Genomic DNA, 16,235 nt, shown 5'->3' on the forward strand with positions numbered 1-16,235 from the left:
ATATGGATGGAAGAATTGGGTTCTCCAAAAGTCACCAAAGTTTGAGACCTCTAAGTTAAGGATGATTGAGGAAGAAGATGAGTGACCGTGGAACAATTAGATGCTAGCAAATTTTTCCATGGTGGTCGACGGTTCTAGAGAGAAAAGAGAGAGTAGTTCTCTTTTCTTCTCTTAGAAAACCCTAATGATGAAAAGGTTATAAAGTCCTTTATATAGTCCCTTCAATTAAGTGACTAAAAGAACCACAAACCCTTTCCTTCTCAATATGGCCGGCCTCCTTAAGGCTATAGGCTGTTTAGGCCCTTTTGGGTCTTTAGTCAATAAGTTGTCATACAATTTATGTTAATGGGCTTGACATTTAAATCCTATTGGGGCTTGCAGCCCAAAACTAACCCGAGGTCTATAATGAATTTATTCATTTGATTAACTAGCATATTAATTAATCCTAGCCATAAATAATTAAACCATCTAATTATCCTTACTCATCTCTATTAAATCCTTCAAACATTACCTTACACGATGTGCAATCCGTTAGGTTCCTTTTAGCAAGGTAGCGGGCGAACTCTTCAAATCGATTGTGAATTGAAACTTACTTTCAATTCTCCCTTTAGCGATTATACACCTTTAGGGCTTCCACAAACCATGAGTGACACCTAACAGTATGTCATGGCTACCTAAGCTAATCAGAAGAGGTGGATAACCTATTCAGTTTAGGATTACAATGCAATATGGTCTTTCTCTAATACAATACTCTTGACCACATTGTTTGGTTTGATAGTTTATTTATGTGTATTATCCAATGTGATTCTTTTACTTATATGATTACCTTAAATATGATTTGGAACGATTTCCTAAATCTCTTTCATACTCTAGCCAAAGATTCTTAATCATATCATAGAGTATTCTCCCTCAAATGGTTTGAAAGTTAGAGATCCCTTGTTACTCATTCACTTACCTCCATGGCTAAGTGGCTTAACCCCAATTATGCCATGGACACCCTTTGACGAAGTGACTTTGACATAGTTAAAGATCAAGGACTTAACCACAAGACAATTATGATGCCTCAGGTCAAAATACTACTTTGCATTATCCCAACCATGAGTTCTCATGTGACATGAGTATGAGAACTCGTCGTTGATCGTGTTCAATGGACTCATTCTCTATTGACCACTTACATACTTGTCTTGGTGTCAGTTACACCAATGACTCAAGACCAGTCACTCCATCTAAGAGAAAACATAGCACGTACTGATCTTAACGGACTGTCAATGCCTAATTGGCAATCTTATGATCAGGAACGTTTAGGATATCTATACAAAAGAGAATGGTCTCATGAATCTAACTTTTTTTTATTATCACATTCTCCCAATTACATATTCCTTGGACTTATTGTTTAAGCATATAACATTTATATGAGACGACTTTAAACAATAATATTTGCCCTTTATATTAAACTAGACTATTTTAACATGTGAAATGTCCGTAAAGTATCATCATATAATTGGCTTTAGGGCACATTTCCAATAGTGATGGTGTAGGAACGATTGGTCCAAATATATTACGTTTCACGAGCAAATCGAGTTCGACCTGGATTGCTTGTTTCTAGTTTGACCAATCTGTTCTACGTTGGCATTCATCAATGGAACATGGTTCAATGTCATCGCTAAGCATGATCTCAGTAGCTACTAAGTACGCAAATGCATCATTGACAATCATCTCATTTCGATTCCAAACCTCATCCAATACTGCGTAGTGGACTGAAATCTCACGATTCTCGGGAGACTGCCATATTTCATCTGAAGCATCACCGTAATCTAGAATAACCTCATGCATTGGAATAGATAAGTGAGCGATGGTTGGATTCAAACTAGGGTCACTTTGTTGGTGCCGTTTTCCTCTTTCGGGGTTGTGAATCCTTTGAACCAAGGGGTCTTCCACGCTTCATAGTCAAAGCAGATGATTGGCTAGTCACCAATGTACCTTGCCACGTGGAAGGTGCAGCCTTCCCACCTTAGCGATGGTCCGGCCTTCCCAGACGGGTTGTTGACATACGCGGGGTACATCTATCCTTGCAGGTGCGTTTGCAGCAGGTATACGTGATCATGTCACCTTTACTAGATCATTAAAAGCATATGGCATACTTTGAGTAATGCTCTGAAGATCTATAATTCATCGCACTTCAGTTTCAGACTGAGCAGTGTAGGGATCTAAATGAGGCATAGTGGGAGCATACCATGACAATTCACAGCGTTCTCTTTGAACGTTAGCATGCTTATCTCCCCCTAACAACAAGAAGACTGTCTCATCAAAGTGACAATCCACAAATCGTGTGGTAAAGAGATCCACTGTCAAGGGTTGTAAATAGCGAACAATTGATGGCGAATCATAACCAACATAGATTCCCATTTTTCTCTGAAGACCCATTTTCGTACGTAGTAGCGATGCTATTGGCACATAAATGGCGTACCCAAACACTCGTAAATGCGAGATGTCAAGCTTGTATCCAGTGGCCAATTATAACGGTGAATATGGTTGGGTATCAATGGGCCTTAGGTGGACCAGTATACTTGCGTACAATATTGTATAGCCCCAGGCAGATACCGGTAGTTTGGTTCTCATAACCAAATTCCAAGCTATCAGTTGAAAGCGCTTTATGAAAGCTTCTGCCAGACAATTAACTTCCCTACTAGACATACCTAGAAAGAAATTGATTGAATTGGTCACATGCATAAATATAATTCCATTCATTCAATTAAACAATTCAAGAAATAATATCCATCACATACCAATCCATAATTCAAAATAAAACCAAAACCAAACATATTTCTCCAAATACTTAGAAAAATTGTTCAAAATTAAACCATAAACCTAGAAAAATAGGGGGCAAGGGCCGACCACTCCTAGTGGATTCGACCACTAGGGGTAAACACCCTAAAAACATGTCTGATTTATTCATCCATATGAGCTTACGCCTCTTGAAAATCCGATATCTCCATTGATGTAGTAGCATCTTCCGGATGATCCACATGTGCAAAGTTAGACTCACGACGAGAATGATACTTGGTAATAGCCTCAAGGGTAGCTCAGCATACGTGTGACCAATAATTCCTTGATCCACAGCAGTAGCACATGTCCATTTTGGTGGAAGCTGACTGAACGGGAGCTTTTCCCTTGTTCTTGAAGTTTAGGGCCTTAGGGGCAAGTGGTAGACGCTGTTAGGTCACATTTCCTCCCTTAGGTGCAACACTCTGTTGACCTTGGGCTTGTGGTTGGGCTTGCCGCCCATTGCCACGGCCACGATGGTTCTTTCGTCATTTATGGCTGCTAGAATTAGTCGCATGAGCTTCAGGCGCGGCGTTCGAGCCAGTGGGTCGAGCTTGATGATTCTTCATCAAAAGCTGGTTCTGCTTTTTAGTGAGAAGTAAAAGAGAGATCAAATCTGAAACTAGGTCAATTTCTGTGCCTTATATTGTTGTTGCATGACAATATTAGTGGCATAGAAGGTTGAATAGGTCTTCTCTAGGAGATCTGATTCAGTTAGTTCCACTTTACAGAATTTTAGCAATGAACGGATTTTACAAACTTCAAAGTTATATTTATTCACGGACTTAAAGTCTTAGAAGTGAAGATGCTGCTAGTCGTGTCTTGCTTTAGGCAAGTAAATGTCTTTCTGGTGATCGAAACAGTCAGCTAAAGCAAGCCAGAGGGTGTGTGGGTCCTCCTCAACGAGGTACTTGATCTGCAGTGCATCATGGATGTGTCTTCGAGTGAAGATTATTACATTGGCCTTCTAAGCTTCATCGACAAGTTTGTCGTCGGCAGGTGCCTCGACAGTGGCTCTAATACCCTTTGCAGTTAGATGGAGCTTCATGTCTTGAACCTACTTCAAATAGTTTCTTCCCGAGACTTCCAAAGCAGTGAAATCGAGCTGGTTCAAGTTTCACATGTCCCTAAAACGGAGGAAAAAAATGTGATTAGTCATATGGTGATCCATAGACATATATCATAGAACATTCAGGGTTCTATAGACATGTATTGGTTTAATTTATGCATGAAAACTACAAGTTTAATGTGGTATGTTTTGAATGAAACTTCGGGTTTCAAAGGCACTAAATATGGAAATGCAGGCTCAATTTAGTTTTTATGAACGATTAGTTCATAAAGGAGAGCTTCCTGCAAGAAACACAGAATGCAATATGCTGATTTAAGTGTAGTGGATTTGAGTTTTTTCAAGAACTCAAGTGTGAGAGCTTCGTTACTATTGAAGTATGTCAATGGTTCAAAGTATAAAAATAAATTATTGAATTGTTAATGTCTAAAAGTGATTTTCAGGTCAATAATTTTGGATTGATTATCAGATTAAGGGATTGCAGGTAACTTTTAATTAATTCAATAAATTGGGCCATACATGGTCGATTGTGGAAGCAAAATAATGGTATTGGTTCGAAAAGTATAGCCCAAAAAGTGATTTGGGCTCTGGTTGGTTGCAAAAGGCAGCCCACAGGCCAAGTGCACAAAGTAAGCCTAGCAACCAAGGTTGCTAGTGTTAGGCCAAAAGGGCGCACGGGGACAAGCCCAGCCGAAGCTGGCTTGTGGGCTAGCGCCCAACCGAAGCTGGAGCTTAGTCATTAGGCCAGGGGAAGGAACCCAGCCTACTGGGTTGGTAGGTTGGTTACGGGCCAGGACAAAATCAAGGCCTAGCAAGTGCAAAAACTTGCTGGCGAGTCGGGCCAAGTAGCTGGCGGGCTCAGGGCTTCAGGCCCGTCGAAATGGACCCTAGGCCAAAGCCTGGTTACTGCGTGCAGGAGTGGTAAGCCCAAAGGGCTACTGCAGTGGTCCATGCAGCTGAGTTTTAGGCCAGCGACTGTGCATGGGTTGCTGACGGTGGTGCCACGACGATGGTGCCGCACCATGTCCAATTTTCTTTCCTTTTATTTTTTATTTTTTATTTTTTATTTTTGAAATTTCTAGGGTTTAGGAAACCCTAAATTGCTTTTAATTTATTAATATGCTTTGACTCATAATTCCACATAGTAATTTAATTACGTAATGCATGAAACAAAGCTATATGTTGACAAATATATGAACATATACAATATATATATATATATATATATATATATATATTGTATGAAAAATATAAACATAGAGGGGTTTGTGCATTATGAGGAATGTTTTCATGTTTCGTGAACGTTTCAAATATCTTCTTATATTTTAAGCGTACATGATTAGCAGAAAATAAATATAAACCTTTAAATTTTGTAGAAGATAGCATCCTCTTACGATTTGTCAAATCCTTAGCTCCTAAAAAGAGCGTGCTGAATCTAAGGGTGATTTTGGGCCGAAAGAGTGAAAAGAGAGAATATCGCAATATCACCCAAGAAAATATAAAGATTGCCCTTTGTTTTGGACCGAAAGAGGAAAAAGATACTTTATTGTAGAATTTAAAAAACATATACGAGGGACAGATGGAGGCATACAGTTGCAACTTGCAAGGATTTCAAAATTGCAGAGCGAGAGAGCGAGTAATGTCTTCCGGCGTCCAGGAGAGAGAGAGGGCGCTTTGGAGCACTTTAAGGGCCCGAATGGACTTGACAAGGTCGTTCTCAGAGAGGTTCGAGGCTCTTCCGCGGAGGTACCAACCACCACCAACCACCAACCCTTCTCTTTCTCCGATCCTTTTTCATGTTCTTCAACATTTCTGCTCCTTTATACCATTCTGATTTTCCTCGTTTTATTATCGTTGATTTATTTGGTTCTTGATTATTTCATCTGTCCTTTGTCTAGGGAATGCTGCTGCATTCTGTCTTTATTAGCATTTGAAACCAAATTTTCAATTTAATTTATGTAAAATTGTCTCCGGTTTTTTATATTTACTGAGTTTTCTTGGATATAGGATGAACTTTGTGTGTAATTATAGCATTACAATTTGTATGAACAATAACAGATAGAATCATTGAAAAGGAAAAGTTGAAAGCTAAAATTACAACTATGTAATTTTAATTTTCAACCCGGCAATGTTTGGTTTCAGTAGCTATTTTCTTGCACTTGTATAGCTGTTTTGACGTTTTGCTTAATTATGATTAGCTTCGGTTTCTCGAAATTTCTTATTAGTTGTGCGAGGTAGCAGTTCGTTATGGTGTGTGCTACTTTGAGTATGTAACAATTACACCGAAGTTATGGTGAGATGGAATTCCTACTGGGATTCTTTATGATGAAGAATAATGGATCAACTGAGAACACGCTTCCGGGTTCAGTTTCTAGTGCCCTCAATAGATAAAGGATTTGAAACATCTTATGGCATTCAATTCAGGATAGAGTCTTTTTTCTATTTTGGTTATAAATGGGTTATGGGATTTTGTTGAATGCCTTGATAGTTTCTCTGCAGTGAACTCAGTTATACAAATATTTGAGACACCACTTCTATTAATAGTAGTTTCTCTGATGAATAACAAAAGAAAAAGATGTAAGGAAATAAAAGGGAAGTCATGAGAGGTAAAAAAGGATAGTAGTTGAATTAATTTGAAGTTTTTCTTGCTTAACAAGAAAGTGCATCACCAGTTACTACTTTATCCCGTTATGTACAGATATTTGCAAAGTCATGTGCCTTTTACTTATGGGTCCTCTAACCCCCTTGGTTGTCAGACCTTTTTATTTCTAATTTCCCACAGCAGATGAATATTTTCTGGGCTTTGTTCTCTGTTTGTATTCCGATGCTAGTGCGTGAGCAAAGCAGGCTTTCATTGATTTGCTAACGTGCTGGAGGCCATTTCAAATAGCACCATTAATACTGTCTTGACGGTGTTGCTTTATGTAGTTTTATCATTTTGTTATTTAGAAGAAAAAGTATTTGTTTCCTTGACTAGATTGATGTAGTAATGAATTTTTTTTATTGTATTCCTTGTTCAATCTCATGTATTCTTCAAATGTTGGGCTTTACCTTGAGTCTCTCTGGGTGTTCTCTCTCTGTTTTGTGCAACATTTCTTGGGTTTGACAGAAAGATTACTGACAAACATTGTTTATACTTCTGAAACAGGTATATTTGTATGGGGGTCAAGTTACATCATGGAAAAATGAATATGGGGAGGATTTGCTTTTCGTTAGTAGCAAGGTATCAGATTTCAGTGCAGATTATCTTATGTCATATGTAGGGTTTCCATCATAAAGTTGCTTCATATTTGTTGCCATCATAAAAAATGATTCTTGTGTGTGTTGCTATCATAACTCTCTAGGGTTGGATGTTTATGACTTTAGAGAGATGTAAGTTGTCATATTGGTTGAACATTGTAACATTATGGCAGATACAGATTCTTTATTTTGTCTTTTGAATTCCTTTATCTCTTGCTTACTTTAATCTACTTTAAATTATCTTCTTAGGAAACAATAAGAAAAGTAAACAATAAAAGTTGGATCAAATACTAGGCCAGTGTCCATTATTTTCTCGTTATGTTTGATTAGTGAGAAATGAATAAAGCCCATAACTCTGAAATTTGGTAAAGGTCATGGAGCATGCTATTATTAGAGCAAACTATGAAGACAATTATTAATCCTTATGCTAATACAATTTTAGATAAATTTTAATTGCATGTTTGAACTTAAAAAAAAGAAGCACATGTTTTAAAAAAGAAACAGCTACCGAAAATTGGAATTTGGGTGGCTTTGGAAAATGCTATCTTCCCATTCACCAATTATTTTCTGTGACCTTTTATTTCCTTTCCTTTTTATAAACTATAAATAAAGTCCATTTTTCATAGACTATTTATCTTTGAGAAAGTAAATAATCAACGATGGCGCTTCAGACCTCCACCTATTCTTTGACAAATTGTTGCCTTGTTGTCTCTTGCCTCTCTTTTTCTGTAAAGCTCTAAGATAATGAAGACAAATTGAAAAGGTTAGAGGGAATGATTTTGGAAAGACATGAAGTATGGGGAAGTGTCTCGCAGCAGTAGGAAGATGAGTTTTGTGTGGAAGCTTGCATGGTAATCCTGTTGCAGCCATATCATGGTACTCCGGGCTTATTATGAGTAGAAAAGAGAGAGACCTCATTGTAGCTTCGAGAGGACATATAACTCAAAGAACCAAACTCAGATGATGGAAATTAGGAGAATGGATGTTGAGAATATGTCAGTTCCACCTCCCATGTCTGATATTTGGTTTTAGTATCTAATGCTTACTGATCTAGCATAGCTGTAAGTTTTTTCTCCCACCTTTATTAATATAAATTCTTACTTCTTCTAGGCTACTTATAAGTCACCTAAGGCTATCCGTGGTGGAATCCCAATATGTTTTCCTCAAGTAGGAGGCCTTCATCACTATCTCTACTTTCATTTGCTTTGGTTACTTTCCTATTTATTTGTTTTGAACATAAATAGTGTTCATATGTAGTTTGGAAGTCATGGTTCTCTTGAACAACATGGATTTGCAAGGAATAGGCTTTGGAGTATTGATCATGATCCCCCGCCTTTCCCAACAAACAGCGGTAACAAGGCTTTCATTGATTTAATCCTCAAACCCTCTGACGAGGATGCAAAGATCTGGCCTCACAGGTATTTTACTTAAAGTTGATAATTGCATGTCTACTTAAGCTAAGTGATAGGAAAATGTTGGCTAAATTAAGATCATTTGAGCAACATACAATGAGCATATAACTGTTAAAGACCAGAAGCTAGTACATATGCACTCAAAAATAAATTTAACCATGAAATTCAAGGCCCAGTAGTGTGGTGAACCATAACTCAACTCAAATCAACGAGAGAGTTGAGAATCCAGTATATCTTTGTAGATCCTCTTTGCATTTGCAAATGCCAATCACCCAAAGTGAGGGTTTCATTCCTTTGCTTCTTGTCTCCTTAGATCCATGGATTTTGCTGATGGCCTTCATTCCATAGCCTCTAAGTCTCCACAGCAAGGGATAAGAAGATGCTAGTATCCTCTCCTTGGTTGCCGGCCTCCCAGAGATAAAAGAGAGTTGTTTTTCTCTCAGTTTCCTCTTGGGAATCCTAATGAGGCTTAGGCTATAATTCTCTTTATATAGTCACTTCCTTTAAGTGATTAAATGAGAAAGTCTTGCACGCTCTCTCTCTATAAGGATGGCTGACCTCTAATACTCATTGGGCTTTTAAGCCTTTTGATTTTAAGTTGTCATACAACTTAAGTTAATGGGCTGAATGGTTTGAAGCCCATTAGGCCGTGAAGCCCAATACTAACTCAAGGTCAGATACGAACTTATTCATTTGATTAATTAACGTATTAATTAATACTAGCCATAAACAATTAAACTGTTTAATTGTTCTTACTCAACTATGTTATTTTTTTAATCCCTACCCTACACGGTGTTTGATCCATTAGGTTCTAATTAGCGAGGCAGTGGGCAATTAGAAATTTTACTAATCGATGTGGATTGAAACTTTCTTTCAACTCTCCCTTTGATAAAGATTAGTGATTGCTAATCGTCAAGGGCTTCCACCAGCCATGAGTGACACCTAGTAGTAAGTCATAGGTACACAGGCTAAGCAGAAGAGGTGGAGAACCTTTTCAGTTTGGAATTATAATGCAATACCGTCCTTCCCAATATTGATACTCTTTATGACATTGGTTGATTAGGTCTACTATCAAATGTGATACTCTTGTCTATATGATTACTGTAAATGCGATTTGGATTGTACTTCCGAAATCATATTCATTTGTTGTCGCCAGAGACTCTTGAATCATATCATAGAGTATTCTCTTTCAACGGTTTGAAGGACACTCACATGCCTTTGTGAATAAATTAGTGATCCCATCAATGCGCGGAGCAAATCCTGGGGTTATGACACATTGTCAAATGATCAAAGATGTACCCACAAGACAATTGTGGTGTCTCAGGTCAAAGAATTACTTAGCATTATCCCAACTAGTGAGTTCTCATATGACATTAGCACGAGAACTCTGGTTTGATCGTGTTCAGTGAATTCACTTCCTATTAAGCACCTACATACTTGCCTTGGTGTCTTGCACACCAATTGCTAGAGACCAATCACTCTCTATTCAGAGAAGACATAGTATGTATTGTACCTACACACTTACCTTGGTGTCTTGCACACTAATTGCTAGAGACCAATTACTCCCTATTCAAAGAAGACATAGTACGTACTCATCCTATCGGATTGTCAATACCCTATTGATAATCCTATCAAGAACGTTTAGGATATGCTTAAAAAAAAAGTAGGTCTAATAACTCTTAACTTCTTCAAGTTACATTCTCTTTATTACATATTCTTTGGACTTATTGTTTAGGTGTACAACATTTAAGGAGACGACATTAAACAATAACTGTTGCCTGTAGATTACACTAAATTAGTTTAATGTGTGAAATATCAGTGAAGGATCATCTCATGGTTGGATATTTTAGGGCACATTTCCAACACTAAGGTAGCCTGCCATTGTTTCCCTAGTGGCTGGAACAGTTTGTGCTCTTGTACACACACACACACACACACACACACACACACACACACACACACACACATGTCATGTATGATTATGTAGCTATCTTGCATAATCAGTTAATTAAAATACTAACTCTATGATCATAAGAAGTGTTAGATTTTAAATATGTTAACTCCTCTTATCCATACTTTTTAGGGTGATGCTATCCACACATCCATTTTTACCTTTCACACACGCCTCTCAATTTTTGGCCATCGGATCAAATGAATTGAAGGAGGTCAATGGACAAAAATTAACAAGGGTGTGTGAATAGCACTACACATTTTTTGTTGCTGGATACTTGTTTGGTGAATTCTAATTATTCCTTGGTTAAGTAATGATGTAATTGCAATTACTTGCAGATATGAATTTCGCCTTAGGGTAACTTTGGGACCTGGAGGGGATTTGATGTTGACATCTCGCATCCGAAATACAAACACTGATGGAAAGTCATTTACATTCACATTTGCCTATCACACCTATCTGGCTGTAACTGATATCAGGTTTAAAGATACAATTTTTTGCTGTTGTTTGAATTGTTTAATTCAAATATTTTAGCATTCCTACATACTTTTCTTTGATCAGAACCGGAAGGCACAGTAGACATATGCTGTTATATTGCTCGGCGTTTTTATTGTTGTTTAAGCATTATAAAGCCATATTTTTTTTTTAAATACCAGGTTGTAATTCCTGTCAGATATCGAATGGTGAGAATGGAAGTGGTAAAATGATATGTTAGGGTAACATTCCTCCGATAGGTTTAAGTTTTGACTTTTGATTTTTGATATGCATGGTTGCCACTCCATTTCTAAACATTGTAAGACATATTCTGGTAGCCAATTAATCTTATATTGTAATAATATTAAAGAACTTCAGGGGAAATTTATCACACATTTTTCTGTGACATGCAAGTATGAGTGCATACAGGTATGGGTTTATTACATTATGGAGGTCCCTGTTTGAAATTGTGTAATGAGAAACCTTTCTCTTGAAATATGGTAGTAGCCATTTTGGAGGTCCATTGCTTACTGATGATTCAATGGAAAATTCCTGGTGTTTTTCCAAAGGTATTTATTCCATCTTCCTTTGAAAGTATTTGTCCCTTTTTTCTTAATTAGTAGTAGAGCAGTAAATACCTTAATTACTGACAGAATTTAATAAAGTATAACTATTATTCGAATATGGATATTCCATATATGAATTTCATAGTTGGCATCTCTTCCGTGTGTCAGATACCTGTTTAATGCATACCTATGGATGACTCATGCCAGACATGGTATAAACCCCATTGGAGGCCTCTATGTGCGTCTAATCTATGGCTGGAAAGTTTTCCTTTCTGTTGTTTGTGCATCAAAATAATCCATGGTACTCACTCCCCTTGGGGCATCTGTGCATCAAAACAATCCTTCTCTGGAAAGTATTCCTTTGTGTTTGTGCATTCACTGTAATGTTGCTTTTATATAGTGAAGTGCGGGTAGAAGGACTGGAGACACTGGATTATCTGGATAACCTGAAGAGTAAAGAGCGATTTACTGAGCAAGGGGATGCAATAACATTTGAGTCTGAGGTTAGCGTTTGTCCTTATTTGGAGGATAGGTATTTTCCACTGTTGTTTTGGTTCATTTTTATGTTTATTTGTTGCTGAATGATTTTTTTTATTTTATTGTCAAGGTGGACCAAGTTTATCTCAGCACGCCTACAAAAATTGCTATTCTGGACCATGAAAGGAAGAGAACATTTGTGTTAAGGAAGGACGGGCTTCCAGATGCTGGTGAGTTTTGATCAGTCAATGTTCTTTGGTACAAAACTATTATGTCAAGGAACTTATCAAAGAAAATCTGCAGTTATACACATGCAGTTATGAGGTTTTCAGACTTCTAAAAGAATTAATAAGAACACATCTTTTATCTATGGCTAGATATTAAATCAATTGAGTAAATGCGGAATGAAAGTGTCTGCGTGTTTCGTTAAAGGGCTTATGGCATACAAAGCAAAATTCATCATTTGTGCTAATCAGATTGTCCTTTCCATTGCAGTTGTCTGGAATCTGTGGGATAAGAAGGCAAATGCAATTACTGATTTTGGGGATGATGAGTACAAGAATATGCTGTGTGTCCAGGCTGCTTGTGGAAAAGCCTGTTACTTTGAAACCTGGTGAAGAAAGGAGAGGAAGGCAGGAACTGTCTGCCATCCCTTCCAGTTACTGCAGTGGACAACTTGACCCATGGAAGGTACTGCTAGGCGGTTAAGTGATGAGCCATTTTGATGCATCTCTTGTACAGGTAAATACTGAAATATAATATGCATTTGGTACTTCCATTATAAGTTTGAGGATCATCGTCCTAATAGAGAGGACTGCACATGCATGGCGAGCGTGTGTTTGAGGTTTGGCAGGCTATTTTGGTTGGATGGCATACTTATTTCAAAGCCAAATTTGTTATAATGAGTTTCATTGGATATTTGATTAATGAAAGAAGACGAAGAAGGAAGAAGGCGAGTTAAAGAAAAGTAAGTTAATATTTTGTACATCTGTAGGGACTCACAACAAAAGAAACAAAGAAGAAAACAGAAGGCCTATTCGCTCCCCCTTCATTTTCTGGCCCTTCACAATACTCCTTTTAATCGAACTTTAAACCGAGATGATTGTGTTCTTTTCTGTCAATGTGTATTTTGTACTTGTTAAACGATGTTTCTTGAAATGCTCTTATATTTGGAAGAGTAATGTTACCAAACACCTGATGGATGGGTTTGTTTGCAAGATTTTGCACTGTGGTTTAGTTTGTTTCATTGATGATATTAATCTAATAGAAACAAAGACATAGGGAACGGGTTATCTACTCTTAACGGTCAAAGTGAACCCTTTCATTTCGAATTAAAGATTTCGGATTTTAATTTCTTGGAGGGGAAGTTCCTGTTTGTTAGCAGAATTTTGCTGTTGGCTTGGATTTTCTTGGAGTGGTTAGCATTGTGAAGGTGAAGAATTATTTTTCTCTCAATGTTTTTCTTAACTCTCTTTTACATAAATGAGTTATGTTTGAGTCTCAAATTATATTCCACTTGCATAGTGCTACGGTCTAGTTTTTATTTTTTAGAAAAGTTGCATAATAGTTTCTTTATCAATACAAGTAAAAGCATATGTCTTAATGCAAACAATCAAGCTGTCCCTCTCGCATTGATCTCTTATTTGTTATGGATTGGCATTTCGTTGATTTTCATGGCATAAAATATTCTCTCCACCAAGTTGTTGCAACTGGTAACATTGATGATAACACGAAGGAGGTGTTTGGTTTGCAGGATAATGGACGTGGGAATGTCAAGTTATTTACTTTCCCATGTTTGGACGTGGGAATATCATGAAACAACATTTCTGAACCTTTTTTATTTTTTACGAATTTCAAAGTGATTCATTTTTTAATGACTATATTTTATATATTGGTGTATCGTCTGATATGACAAGTGATATGTAAATGTCACGTCATTTATGACTTTATGGTGTTAATTATAGACTGAAAATTGATGGGGAAATTTGGAAAACTAATCAAAATTTGAAGCATGAATAGAATTATAACCAAGCTTTATATAATTTATTATCATTCTAACCAAAATTTGACATAAAACTACTAAAATACCCTTTTTAACCAAAATAATTGTAAAACTATGCAGTTTTTTTCGTTAGAAAAATATCTTCACTCGTAGGCATTTGAATCAGAAGCTTCAAAACTGCTTCAATGGGGTTACTCTTACATTGCTCTGCAGCTTCTCTCCCTCCAATGACTTGAAAACCTGTCAACACAAATAGGTCCTCCTCCAGAAACCAAAATTGGAGCTTGAAATTTTCAAATGGGTACTCGTCGTTGAGAAGGAAGAAAATCATAGCTTTGCATCAAAACCGGATGAGGCCATTGGGCCTTTCCCTGAATTTGTGTTGCTTAGAGAGGTTGTTATTAATTTAGGCGTGAAGGTATTTTAAGGGAAATTGAACAAAAGAGAAGATATAGTTTGTAATTATTTTAGTTAAGAAAGGGCGTTATAGTATTTTCATATCAAATTTGGGTTAGAATTATAATAAATTATAAAGGTTGGTTAAAATTCTATTCATGGTTCAAATTTTGACTAGTTTTCCAAATTTCCCAAGTTGATGTAAATTAAGTCTCATCTTTAAAAATTTGAATTTTTGTTGGATGTTTAATTATAGGTGGGTTTACGAAACCATATTTTTTTTCCCACAAGTAAATATTTAAGTAGGGAGGTTCTTTCTTTAATTTTTTTTTTCCTGGTTTTCAGGTAAAATATTATTTATATTTACACATGCAACAGTTATGTGCCAAAGCCATGCCTGCAACTGCAAATGTTGTTCATGCTTGACTATTTAAGGATGAGAAGAAACCCGTACTCAAAATTCTTCGTGTTCGGATCACAAAGCTGAGTTTTTACTACTAGTATTGCTAGAAGACCACTCGAAAATTCTCCAGAAGGGTCTTTGGTGTTTGCGTTTGGCCGAGGGCGGATGGTTGTCTGTTGTTTCTCTACTCAGCATCTGCCACATCACTTGCACATCTTGATACCCACACGTTTGCACATCATCGTGAAGCTTCAGAAGCCCACCACCTGCATCATCCATCCAAATTCAACAGCCTTTTTAGAGGTCGTTTGAAATTATTTTCAAATTACTGAAAAATAGAAAATATTTTTGAGTTTTAAAAGCATTTGAAATATTATTTTAGAATTCACTTGCATTTTTATTAAAGATTAATTCTAAAACATTTTCATTAAAAATGTTTTTAATCATTTTAAAATATTTGCAAACGAGCACATCTAGAATATATTCAAAATAATTAACAGTGCTTTTGGTGATTTCGACAGCAAAGTTGCAGCAGTAAAGATGTAGATGTTCATCTTATCTTTAGGCCTCAGCCACGAAGCAGAAGATTGGTCACTCACCAGAGTCCCACTACTTTTCTGACTTGGACAAAAGAAAATGGAATGGTCCCAAAAAGTATATCTTTCACTTTGGATGGCACTAATTAGAACACACTTTTGTCTATCTTATGTGGGTCAGTCACAATGATGCGTAATATTCAATGGTTCAATAGATTTAACTGTTGCAAAGATTTATTAGAGTCCTGTACATCTCCATATATAAGATTTAACCATTAATTTTAGGAAGTTTTAACAAAAAGTTTACTGTACTGTTCACTTTAACGAAAAACCACATTTTTACACTAAAAAATCAATCATGGTACTATTCACTTTACCTTTTATTTTATCCTTATCGTTAAAATTTAAAATTTTCAAACCTTTTTCATTAATTTTCTTTTAATTTTATGGGCCACTCAAAAGTATGTTTCATGAAAGGAATTGGTCCTTTGCTAGTATGTTTACTCTAGTGTAACAAAATTGCGAATGGATCGTTGAATCCAATTTCTACTTTATTACTCTCAAGTTTTCAAATATTCTAATGTTAGCATATAAGGTTTATTTTGTCTAACTTTTGTACCCAATCGTTGATTTTTCTACTATTTCCATACATCAGTTATCTTTATGACTAGTCCTTCAGTATATGTTGAAGTGGCGCAGTTTGTCCCATCAAATTTATGCCTCGTATTTATCAATCAGTGACAGACTTAACGGATAGGCAAATAGATGTATGAAAGTGAGAGGAAAACCAACGTTTGAGACTTTGAGTTCGAAAGAGAGATAAACAAAAAAATAAAAACTGTTTATAGTAAAGGCGAAAAAATAAAAAAAATAAAATATTAGGATAGTA

General features: G+C 36.5%; 1 pseudogene; it reads left to right on the plus strand.

Moving 5' to 3' along the window:
• Window positions 1–5,528: 5,528 nt before the first annotated feature.
• On the plus strand, window positions 5,529–13,199 carry LOC137740927 (putative glucose-6-phosphate 1-epimerase; annotated as a pseudogene).
• The last annotated feature ends 3,036 nt before the right edge of the window (window positions 13,200–16,235 follow it).

The sequence above is a fragment of the Pyrus communis genome, chromosome 7 (genome assembly GCF_963583255.1).
Source record: "Pyrus communis chromosome 7, drPyrComm1.1, whole genome shotgun sequence".
Classification (NCBI taxonomy): domain Eukaryota; kingdom Viridiplantae; phylum Streptophyta; class Magnoliopsida; order Rosales; family Rosaceae; genus Pyrus; species Pyrus communis.